The sequence below is a fragment of the Neofelis nebulosa genome, chromosome 3 (assembly GCF_028018385.1).
Source record: "Neofelis nebulosa isolate mNeoNeb1 chromosome 3, mNeoNeb1.pri, whole genome shotgun sequence".
Classification (NCBI taxonomy): domain Eukaryota; kingdom Metazoa; phylum Chordata; class Mammalia; order Carnivora; family Felidae; genus Neofelis; species Neofelis nebulosa.
The window spans coordinates 103,151,703-103,164,000 of NC_080784.1; the positions used below are offsets into that span (position 1 = coordinate 103,151,703).

General features: G+C 40.9%; 1 long non-coding RNA gene across 3 annotated transcripts in view; it reads right to left on the minus strand.

Moving 5' to 3' along the window:
* Positions 1-12,298, minus strand: part of LOC131507112 (uncharacterized) — a 111,668-nt gene that overhangs the window by 14,971 nt on the left and 84,399 nt on the right. For 2 of the 3 annotated variants that reach the window (XR_009259336.1, XR_009259335.1), the window contains 2 exons: positions 3,696-3,896; positions 890-1,084 (listed from right to left, as the gene is read on the minus strand). The exons of the other annotated variant lie outside the window; for it this stretch is intronic. This is a non-coding gene — a long non-coding RNA (uncharacterized LOC131507112). Of the gene's footprint in view, positions 1-889; positions 1,085-3,695; positions 3,897-12,298 lie in introns of those variants that run through there. 3 annotated transcript variants of the gene reach the window in all.

The window sequence follows — 12,298 nt, forward strand, 5'->3', positions numbered from 1 at the left end:
CTTCCAATGCAGCCTCTTCTCCCAAAATGCATAATCAAATTTAGTCTCCTTAAGGTCACAAAGTTATCCTGATATGCAAATCTCCTCAATCTATCAGAATTGTTAGGGCTGTGTATGCTTGGTATATAGAAAGAAAAATAAAAATACCAAGCCAATAAAAGTGGATTATAAAGAAATTATATTGATAGATATATGTTGAATAGTATGGCCATTACTTCTCTAAGGATAGTATCTGATATGCCCAAAGACAGATTCATCTCTAGAATATGCACAACCAGGGGTGCCTGGGTGGCTCAGTTGGTTGGGCATCTGACTATGGCTCAGGTCATGATCTCTCAGTTTGTGAGTTCGAGCCCTGCATTGGGCTCTGTGCTGACAGCTCAGAGCCTGGAGCCTGCTTTGGATTCTGTGTCTCATTCTCTCTCTGCCCTCCCAGCCCCTAACTTGTGTCCTCTCTCTCTCTCTCTCTCTCTCTGTCTCTCAAAAATAAATAAATGTAAAAAAAGAAAATTTAGAGTATGCACAGCCAGAGTAGTGAAGTAGATAAATCTGATTTAGAGATGGAAGCCTTGATGCAAGTGAGTCCTGAATTGGGAATGAGAGCTTCCCTAGAGACCTGGGTTCTCTAGATTAATCTAATGCTTCTTCCATTCTTTTGAGAGCCATTAGGGGAGTCTTTCCAAGAGCTTTAGATGTATGTCATTAGCTGTCTTTTGGACATTCTTCACATACATTCATCTAGTTTATCTTCCAAGCTAGTGACCTGGAAATCTTCCATCATTTTCTTCCCTTATTCCCCATTTTGGTCAAGGTTCCATTGAAGAAACAGAACCACTGTGGAAATTAAGGACTAAGGAATTCATTGTAGGAATTATATATCATGCAATTATAGGAAATAAAGACAAGAAAGGATCAGAGAAAAATCACTAATGAGCTGCTGGAATGCAACTATGAAGGCTGATGTTGAAGTCCATGGAAGGTTGTTGGCTCTTTGTGGCAACTGCCTCTGTGAATCCCAGTGAACCATCTGATGGTGGGCCTGGGGTCACTCTTGGTCAGGAGGGCTGGCAGTCAGGAAGGAGAGCTGGACATACGTGGAAAAGAGTGAGGAAAAACTAGAATCCAAAAATAAACTAGAATCCACAAGGAAACATTGGAACTCATGTCTCTCTCACTGCATCTAATCCTGAAGACCAGCAGGAAAAGCTGTTACCATAAGTCTGACAGCTGTTTGTATGCCCAGCCCAGTATTTGGAGAGGTGGTAGGAAGATATGGGCAATAGCTAGACAAGGTATGGGCCAGGTGCTGCTCAGGTGAGTCAGCAGATCAGTGACAATGTGATTGCTGCTGTTTCACTTCCACCTTCCAAACCATGGCCAAATGCCTTGTGTGACCACCCTTGACCCAGAACTGTACAGAGAAGGAAATTCTGGGAAATGTAATTACAACTAGTAAAGTTGACAGAGTACAGAATCAATGTAATCCTTACATATCAATCAATTTTAATTCTTACAGTTTTCTTAAATATGTCCCTTTCTTTCCTTCTCTTCTATCATTGTTGTAGTTCAGATCCCTGGCCTCTCTCTCCTGGTCTATCAGCATAGCAGAGATACAAAACATTTGATGAATTTTAGGGTCCTGCTTGTAGGTACTATGATAAGAGCTTCTGCCCATCTAACTCTCTGTGGGCATCCCAGAAATCTCAGGAATACTCTTGTTTGGCTTCATCATCACTGGCCAATATTGTTGGCATCACCCTTTCTCCCCTGCTGACATGTTCATAAGTACTGTTCATGTGTACTCATTAGTACTCAAGAATGTGTATGGGCCAGAATGGAGAGGGTAAGTAGATATTAATAGCAGCTAGCATTTAATGTGTTAGGTATTTTATCACATAAATTGTTTCACAGTAATGTTTCAACCAACACCTCAATTTGATAAAAAAGAAAACTTAAGTTTGTAGCAGCTAAGTGACTCATCCAAAGTTAAACTATTAGCAAGTAGTTGAGCTTGGACTTAGACCTAGGAGTGTTTGTTTCTAAAGCAGATGCTCTTTTGTTCCCAAAGCAGATGCCCAAAGAGCCAGGGGCAGGTCTTCTTTTTCAGTTTTCACAACCACCAGGGTGGTTTATCTTTTTGGGTTTGGGATCTTGTTTTCCTGGGTTGGATTCCATTTGTGGTATTTGTAGAGAAGATGCCCAGCACAAAGGCCTCCATGAGCTGGACAAGTACCATAAATGAGTGAAGAGGCAGGAGGTTGGGATGGATGAGGGGTGGTGGGGGGAAACTGGAAAACTTAAACCCTGTCTAAGGGGCATAGAGTGAATCAACTGTAACCAATGATTGCCTGGCTGGAATGTAGACTCTGTTACATGAAAGTTATAATATCTTCTAACTTAAAATGTTCACTTAATATTTTTGCTAAAGATAACATGGCCCTAACAATATTTTTAAGATCCTTTGTAGACTAAAGAGAACACTGATCAGAGTCCTCTAAGGGCTGCTAATTTGCAGCCTTTACTCTAGAGACATTGTGCTTATTTCTCTAGATTTATGCGTGTTATCACTGACTCCTCCAAAAGTTGATCTAAATACTGGAGGAGTGGGGAGAGTCACAGGTCAACCTGTGGCTGGTTTAGCTGCTTTGGACTCCAAAGGCCTACAGACCTGTAGGATTCTCCTGATGAGAACCAGGCAAAAGCTAAAAAACCAAGGCATCTGGACAGAAACGGACATGAAAGGAGCACACAGTGAGCAACTGTGTGGGTGACTATGAGAGCATGAGTCAGTGGATGACATGTGGGGGTAGGAGTCAATTGTGCATGTGAGGTTGGTATAGAGGACTACAAGCAGAAAGAGAAAAGGGCCAATCGTAGGAAGAAAGGGAGAGAAAAGAGGGAAGAAGGAGAAGCCACTTGCACTTTTACCCAGTGCATCCATGGACATGTTCTATCTGCCAATCTTTCCCCCCTAATATGTGTGGGGACAAGCAGGCGTTAATGCTCACTAGGCTAGAGATGGGCAATTTCATGGCCAGGGAACATATATTTAGGAATTTCTTTTGGCCACTACTTTCACCAGCATCTTTCTTTTCTAACAAGTTATAAATAGTTCCCTATCATCCTTTTGCTAACTGCTTAGAAATGTCATAGCTTGGTTTGGGCATCTCAGAATCCCAATTGAATAGATAAATGATGGCTAAGAAAAGATTATGATTATAATTAAAGTACAGGATTCCAAGACATTCCTGTCTTCCCTGTCAAAGATTTAAGGCCTGTGGTGAAGGAACCAGAACCATCAAGTTAATATTGGCAAGCATATTAATATGTGAGTAAATTCACAAAATTAAGTGCACTGATGACTGGCCCTGCTGCAGCAGTGAAGGGACAATAAGAGTGTGGACACAGCAAGCAAAGTACATCACAGCCTCAGAGAGGGCTTCTGCCTCCAGAGCTCCCCAACATTGTGACCTCATTCTTGACCCATCTTGTTCCTTTAGCAGGCCAGAAGAAGTTGAATGCATATTCTGAAACTTCTTTTTTCCACTTTGTGAGAAAAAATTATACAATTTGAGGTGATGCTCATATGAGGGATGTGCAGTTTTCACATCATAAAACGCAGGTGCTAAGTGAGCCTGGCGTGTGCAACACTCCTACGCAGAAACCATCTGTGAGAGAGCCCCAGCGTCAGTTACCTAGGTACATTTCGCATTTTTAGAGGGCAGGAAGGAAGTGCAGAGATCATCTTGGATGTACAGTGTAGTGGGCTAGCCTCATGGATTCCACTTCATGGATGTTGCAAATTCCTGCTGATGTTTCGGAACAGACACCATCATTTTACATAGATTGGTATGTTTCTTCCCACATTTCTCTCTTTTCTCAAGTCCCATCTCCATCTTTAATGTAAAAGATTTTTAAAAATCAATGAAGTTTACGTTTTCTCATTAGAAAAATAAGGGGCTTCGTGTTAATCTTCTTGAGTCAGGAATATTTTCAAGGATGTGATGAAAACCATGGACCATTCTCTATAAAAATGTATATGCCTACAAACACTCAAACCTTTTCACATTTTTCCCTAGGGCAGTGGTTCTTAACTTGTCTGTCCATTAGAATCACCTAGAGAACTTTAAACACTATAGATGCCTGGGCCCCACCCCAGAAAAATTAAATCAGTATAGCTCAAACGGCCTGTGTGTACACATTGGAATGTTCAAAAATCTCATCAGGTGATTCTAATGTTCAGTCAGTGCCAAGCATTAGATCCCTAGGGCATTAAATGACCACAATAAGAAAAAACATTTGAGTAAAGAAAGTCAAGAAGCAATATGCCTCTAAAATACCTAACTGGAAGGATATATTATAGGAGATGCAAGAGATGAAGAGGAAAGAAAACAAGATGGCAAATGACTTGCTCCTTATTGCTAATTCCAGATTACTCTTGCTTCCTCCACCCTAAAAACAAAACACCTGCATTGAATTGCATGCCATAAGGCCCATACCACTAGTTTCCTTGTTTCTGTGTGTTATCCGCCCCTGCTCCCCTCAAAAACATATCCCAGGTCCCTTTCCCTCATTCCTTGAAATTTTAATCCTTAGCTAACTGTCACTTCCTTCAACATTGCTCCTGACAATTCTTGGTGATTTAAATGTTCACATAGATAATGCTTCTGATATTCTGGCCTGTCAGTTCCTTGACCTCATGTCTTTCAAAGATCTTGCCTAAGATCGTCAAAGATAATTTCTCTGCCACTCACTTCCATGGTCATATCCTACTAGACCTTGTCATTATCGATCACGTTAATCCCTTTATAACCTCAATTCCAAGCATCCCACTTCTGACCACCACCTCCTGTCTTTCCAGCTGATTCTCTTTAGTGCCCCGACACCAACTATCCTCCATGTCACCACCTGCAACTTATTGACCCTACTAACTTTGGATTGTCCCCTACTCCATCTTCATGTCATCACTTGCCTCCTATCCATCATCATTATTATCCCCTTTCTCACTCCGTCTTCATGTAGCAAAAGTACAACCATGGTTAAATCCATCTCTACACCTATTATTATGTGCTCACATGCACACAACTGAGCTTGGCTGGAGAGAAACATGCCTCTATGTGAACTGGTCTCACTAAAAATGCATAACCATCAACCGCAAATGGGCCACAGAGCTACCCGATAATCGCACAAAATTCCCCCATTCACTCTCTCTCACTCTCATATGATTATTTCATATCTTATCCTCTCTTCCATTTCCTCCTTCCCCATCTGCATTCTCAGCTAATGACCTTGCTGCCATTTTTTTTCTGAGGAAATAGAGACAATCAGAAGAGAACTTCTTTTTTTTAATTTTTTTTTCAACGTTTTTTTATTTATTTTTGGGACAGAGAGAGACAGAGCATGAACGGGGGAGGGGCAGAGAGAGAGGGAGACACAATCGGAAACAGGCTCCAGGCTCCGAGCCATCAGCCCATAGCCTGACGCGGGGCTCAAACTCACGGACCGGAGATCGTGACCTGGCTGAAGTCGTATGCTTAACCAACTGCGCCACCCAGGCGCCCCAGAAGAGAACTTCTTCAGGGTGCCTGAGTGGCACAGTCGGTTAAGTGTCCAACTCTTGATCTTGGCTCAGGTCATGATCTTGCAGTTTGTGAGTTTGAGTCCCACATCAGGCTCTGCACTGATGCTGCGGAGTCTGCTTGGGATTCTGTCTCTCCTTCTCTCTGCCCCTCCCCTGCTTGTGCTCTCCTTCTCTCTCTCAAAAGAAATTTTTAAAAAATCAAAAATTAAGAAAAAAAAGAAGAAGAGGTCTTCTTCATACTCTCACCACTCTATCTACCTACCTAGCTATACCTGTGTCCATATACTCAGCTTTCTCTCCTGTTACACTGGACAAACAGTTTGTGTTCCTAAGGGTAAGCCCTCCACTTGGGCACTAGATCCCACCTTCACTCAATCACTCAAGGACATCCCTGCAGCAAGTTTTCCCCCACCTCCATTATCATCAATTTTCTCATTTCTAGTAGATCATTTCCATTAGCATAAAAACAGACTACTATTATTACCATCGTAAAAATAGTTTTGACTGTTCACCCCTCTCTTCCTACAATTTCATTTCCCTGCTCCCCTTTACAGCAAAACTCTTTGAAATAATGATCTCTTCCCACTGACTCTATTTTCTTGCCTCCCATTCTCTTTTTTTAAAAGAAATTTTATTTTTTTAAGTTTATTTTTTTATGTTGACAGAGTGTGTGTGCACAGAGGAGGGGCAGAGAGAAAGGGAGAGAGAGAATCACAAGCATGTTCTGTGCTGTCAGTGTGGAGCCCAACGTGGGGCTCGATCTAAAGGCAGTGAGATCATGACCTGACCCAATATCAAGAGTCGGATGCTTAACTGACTAAGTCATCCAGATGCCCCACTTCCCATTCTCTCTTAAACCCAGTTTTTGTCCTTACCAACTCACTGAAATAGTCCTTTTTAAGTTCACCAATGACTTCTCCCACAGCTATATCCAGGTCAGTTTGCAGCCTACAGCTTACTTCATCTATCAGCATTTTGTTGGGTAGATCACTTCCTCTTTCTTTCTTCATTTGGCTTCCACTCTGAGTTTTTCTCCTTCATCAGTGGGCATTCTTCTTCACTTTCCTTTGCTGATTGGTCCTCATCATTCCAAAGTTTAAACTTTGAGGCTTAATTCTCACACCTCCTCTTTTCTTCATCTACACTAACTCCTTTGGTGATCTCAACCAGCTCCTCAGCTTAAACACCACATGCATGCTAATCACTCCAAATTTATATTTCCAAGCCTGAACTCTCTCTCAAACTCCAAAATTTGTACATCTAACTGCTTACTTTACATCTCCACTGGCTATTCCTTCTGCCTGGGATGTTCTTCTGGCAGATATTCACATGGCTTACTTCCTCACTTTTTCATTCCTAAGACTTTCTTTGTGTACACTATGAAAAACAGTACCTCTTACCGCCCCCCACATTCCCTATCTTCCTCTACTGTTTCTCTCTTAAGCAATTATCTGTGCCTTACATTTTGTGCTATTATCTCTGTTCATTATCTGTTTCCACCCATCTGAATATAATCTCCATGAGGGCTGGCATTCTTGGTCTATTTGCCTGGTACCAAATATGCATTCAAATCTTTGTTGACTGAATGAATGATCCTAAACTCTAGATTCGGAAAATCAGTGGGAGAAATGCCTACTTGTGTGCTAGATTACTAACAAAGAGAACTTTAAGGGTATTTTATGTTATCTCCCCATTTGCCTCTGAGTGGTGGCCACTGAAGTTAGCCTGCTGGGACTCAATGACTAGGTGGAAAACCTGAATGAGGGAGGCTTGTTCTATTCAGCTGCTTCCCTTGGGAGAGATGCTTGAGGTCTGTGCTGGGGATATGCCTTTACAAGTTAGGCCACAGTTCCCAGAATGGATCCTGTAGGACTTGTCTCACATAATGCTCCACAAGGAAGAGGCAAGTATGTAAAGCAGGTCCTGTAGAGATAACTCTCTTCTTTATGCACTCAGTCAATCCATTTCTGCTACTTTTGTGAGAAAATGGTAGGATCTGAGTAGTTAAGAAAAAAAAAAACAAGGAAAGGCACAAGGGGGAAAAGACCAGGGATTGTAGTAGTTCAAAATGAATATAGTGAGCATAAGAGGACTGATCAGAAGAGAAACACTTATCAGGCTGCATGGTTAGAAGAATGACTTATAAAAGCTAGAGTTTGGGGTGGTGTTTTTTTTGTTTACCATTTTTAGAGTTATAGATTTTGGGTACCTGGGGTCACTTATCAGTGATAACCCACAATGGTGGTTACTAACAATGGTTGGTGCAGACAGGTGAGGGTAAATCACATCATTTGGGGCTGGTTTTTAGTTTAGATGACCTTTTATTACAGTAAATAAATAAAGATAAACTCGGGGGGCGCCTGGGTGGCTCAATTGGTTAAGCATCCAACTTCGGCTCAGGTCATGATGTCACGGTTGGGGAGTTTGAGCTCCCCTTTCGGGCTCTGTGCTGATAGCTCAGAGCCTGGAGCCTGCTTGGGATTCTGTGTCTCCCTCTCTCTCTCTTCCTCCCCCACTCGCACTCTGTCTGTCTCTGTCTCTCTCAAAAATAAAGATAAAAAAAATAAAGATGAACTTGGAAGGAGATAGGAATCTTAATTAGTTACCTGCATCCTAAAGAGTCCGTGGTAAAAAGGAAGGATTCTGCTACTATCTGCTGTGATGAGGAAGGATGAGTTTATTGATGGAGTACACTTATATATGAAACCTTCAAGTGTTTTTCTACACTTGTGCTGGAAATCTCCTCTTGTTCCTCCACACTCCACCTCCTGAGTCATTTCCTAGCCACCTGTCATTATAATGTGCATGCGGTGCAGTTGGGGTGGGGTGGGGACACACAAGGTGTAGGGCCTGGGAACTGTCCCCATTTATCATACCCTGGGCAGCCCAGTCACCACATTTAAGAGAAGATGTGGCAAAGAGCTGCAAGGTCTAGAGAAAAACAGGGAACAAAATGACGATATTGTTGGAAACTAGGTCCTATGAGAGAATATTAAACTGGTTTGGTTAATAAGTTAGAGGACAGCAGACCACATGGTGTCTTTAAATTATGTGGAGGTTTATTTAAGGGTCTGAGCCATTGTGTTGCTATGACAGAATTTGGAGGTATAAACTAAATTAGGAGGTATATGTGCCAATTTTGAGAGTATTTTTGCAGATCCTAAAGCAAAGATCCAAATGAGAATTCTAACAGGCAGCTTATATACTTTGGAGGACGTGCAGGTTATAGTAACTAGGATTTTGCAAGCCAGTTGGAACCAGCTATTTGATGGGTGCTTGTCTGCTCTTTCTGAGTGGCTTCTATGGAGCTAAAACACCTAATTGTTATGAAAAAGAGAAGCTAGATTAGGCTTCCTCTTTCCACAGGCTAGTCGAGCTAGGCTCCCCTTTTCAAGGCTAGTCTAGCCTAAGACAGTCTTCTATACTGCATAATCCAATGTTTCAGTTTTACCCTAGCAGGGATAAATTCACCCTACCTTTTTATTTTTTATTTGCCTTAGAAGGATTTTGCTAACTGATTTCTAAAAGAACAAATTAGAGGAAGTTCATGAAGAGAACTTAAGATTTTGCTCAATCTTTAACATTCAAACGTTAAAGCTTTCTGTTCTTTGTCTGGATTTTCTTTTTCTGGATTTTGTACTGCTTTTCAAGACATTTCTTGTGAATAAAGCAAGAAAAAGTATATGAATATGTGTGTGTGTGTGTGTGTGTGTGTGTGTGTGTGTGTGTGTGACTGAATATTAAAACGAAGCTGACTACTAGATAAATGTATAAGCTAGAAATCTTTAAAACTAGTATTTACTGTGTGTGGTAGATTGTACTTGTGGCCCCAGTTTTCATGCCCCGCTCTATCCATATGCTTTGGTGGTATCCTTCCATGCTGATTCTGAACTTGGTCATGTGACTTGCTTTGGCTAATGAGATAGTAGTAAACTTGACAGAGCAGAGACTTAAAAAAAAGACTTGTTATTTCCTTTCTCTTTTGGATGCCTGCCACCATCATCAAAATATGCCTAGGCTGGAGGGATACGGGAGCCATGTAAGGAGAACTTAGTGTCCAGGCCAAGCTCAATATGCTCTTGACTACAGACACTTGAGTGAGCCCAGCCAAGATGAGTTAAGTCTATCCCAGATCAGCAGATCTATTAAGTCATCCCACAGACTCATGAGAAATAATAAATGGTGGTTGCTTTTAGCCACTATGTTTTAGGGCTGTTGGTTATACAGTAATGGTTGATACACTGTCCTTCTTTGGTGTTTCATGAATTCCTCTGCTTGATGGATTATTCTTAAGAATCTCTAGAGGCTGCTTTTGGGAATCAAACACAAATTATTTGATTCAGGCAAAACTGCCTGCTACTTGACTCTCTCCTAGAAAGATAGCAAGTGTCTATAGGGATATTACAGTAGTATTAGATGATAGAGGGCAGTAGCCTTATCAAGGCTTACAAAATGAAAGTCCTTATTTACCTTAGTGACCCAGAAAGTGTTATAATTGGCTGAGTGGAAAATGTGGATAAACAAGTGTTAGTGAGATTACTGATGCTAGAACTCTGTTAGGCAAAAGATGGGATTGGCTGCCCTTCATTTTCTTGAGATGTGGAATCACACTGTCATCGTCGACATCATCACCATCATCATCATCATCATCATCATCATCATCATCATCGTAATGGCTAATGATTCTTGAATACTTACTCCAGATATTGGACCAAGTGTTCACATGCTATATCACATTTAATTCTCATAATAACTCTATGAACTAGGTACTAGGCACTATACCTCCATTTTACAAATGAAACTGAGGGTCAAAGAGATTCTCCAAGATCAAATTGCTCTTAAATAATATAGCCAGAATTCAAACTCAAGTAGTCTGACTCTGAAGCCCATGCTCTTGTCCCCCCTACTATATAACCAAAATGCATATTTTAGGGATCTAGTCTAACTTCCTCATTTGGTGGATGAACAAGTGAGACCAGAGTCTTTGGTATAGAGATTCTTTGTCTAACATAGATTGAAGGAACTCTCCTTACACTTGGTCCAAATCATCAAAAATTGGACAAAACCCAGTAAGGCTTTACCTAAGACTAGCTTCTACATATAGGTATGACTTTTGTGTACTGCAAAATGGTGCCCAGCTAGGGGCTGAAATCCAGAATGCACTCCTCTCAGCTAGGGCATAGGGCTTCCTCCACTCAGAGGAACAGGGACTTTTGAAAATAATTCTTTTGCACAGAGAGGGAGCTGTTTTTGTTTTTGTTTTTCATTTTCACAAAAGTACTATATATGCTAGGAAATCCCTGCTAAAACATTTGCAAGTTGTGTGCAATGAAAAACAGTTGGATTCTATTTTTTCACACACAGAAAAGAGAGAGGACAAAGTATGACTAGTTGATGTTCAATAAATACTTGTTGAATGAATGAATTTTTTATGAATGAATTTTGAATGAACAAAGATGCCTTCATTATGCAGACACACAGAGACCAAGGCACATGAGACATGCAAATTTGTCACTGGAGACCTAATCCATGGCACCAAATCATTCTTGAGAAAAGATTGATACAATCTAATTTTCCAGTCTCAAACAAACAAAAAAAGTACACATACTACTTTCCTGAGCCATCACCTTACTTCTATAAGTGAGGCTTTCATGAAATACAAACTCAAAGAAAGTTTAGAGCCGTATTTATTCCTTCCTCATCTGAATTTATTCCCCAGCAACCTTTCTCTTCTAGAACAAAAGAAACCAATTGCATTTGCAAGCTAAGTGGCTTGCATTACAAATTTTAATGCTTCACCAGAAACTGAGGCAAGCCAATTCCCTCCTCCATTCTCACATCCTCCCCCACTATGGCCCACACCTCTGCTGACTATAGCGATTTGAACTGAGTACTCCTGAAGGCCACTCTTCTCTCTTTGCCTCTAATAACCCAATCTAACAATTGTGGTGAGTAATTTCCTTACCACTTCTGTTGTTAACAAATGCTAATAATGCTGCACGATACAGATCGAGCACGGCTACTGAAAAAGAAACTACATAAATTATTTTTTAAAGTTATCATCAAAAGAAATGCTTTTCTGAAGGAAATTTTTTTTTTTAACGGCTCAAGGCATTTGCCTAGCTTTCTGTTCAAGTGACCGCTTCTGTGTTAACAAATGCTTCTGTTTCACAAATGGAAACTGTCTTATCTAGGCTACACCTTCATGCTTTCTTGGGTGGCTATCACTGCAGGGAAGTCACCATCTGTTTTCTAGAACCTGAGTTATCTGCTTTTTGCGATGCTTAGGTTAAGCATAGGTGGCCTCTCTCATTTTGGTGCCTGCTAAGTCTCATTCTACTTGCAAGAATCAAGGTTGAGTAGATGATTGGTTTCCTACTACATCCAATTACATGTCTTGTATATGCCCATAATCAGTTAATGAATTAAGTCTTTCAATCAGCCAATCAATCAACCATTAATGTAGACAAGTCACAAATACTTATTAAGTGCCTTTCTGTGCCAGGCATTGTGCCAGACCCTGAAGAGAAAGCAGTGAGCAAGGCAGTCATACAGAGTCTTTATGCTGTGGCAGGAGGCAGTTATCTGAGGTTTTTCTGCCTAAAAAGGGGGAAAAAAATGACCAAGGAATTTAACCCAATAGTATCAAGATGAATTCTAATGCTAAGCCTAATGAAGGAACCTCACCGACTTGTTAAATTGGTAAAATTTTTATTT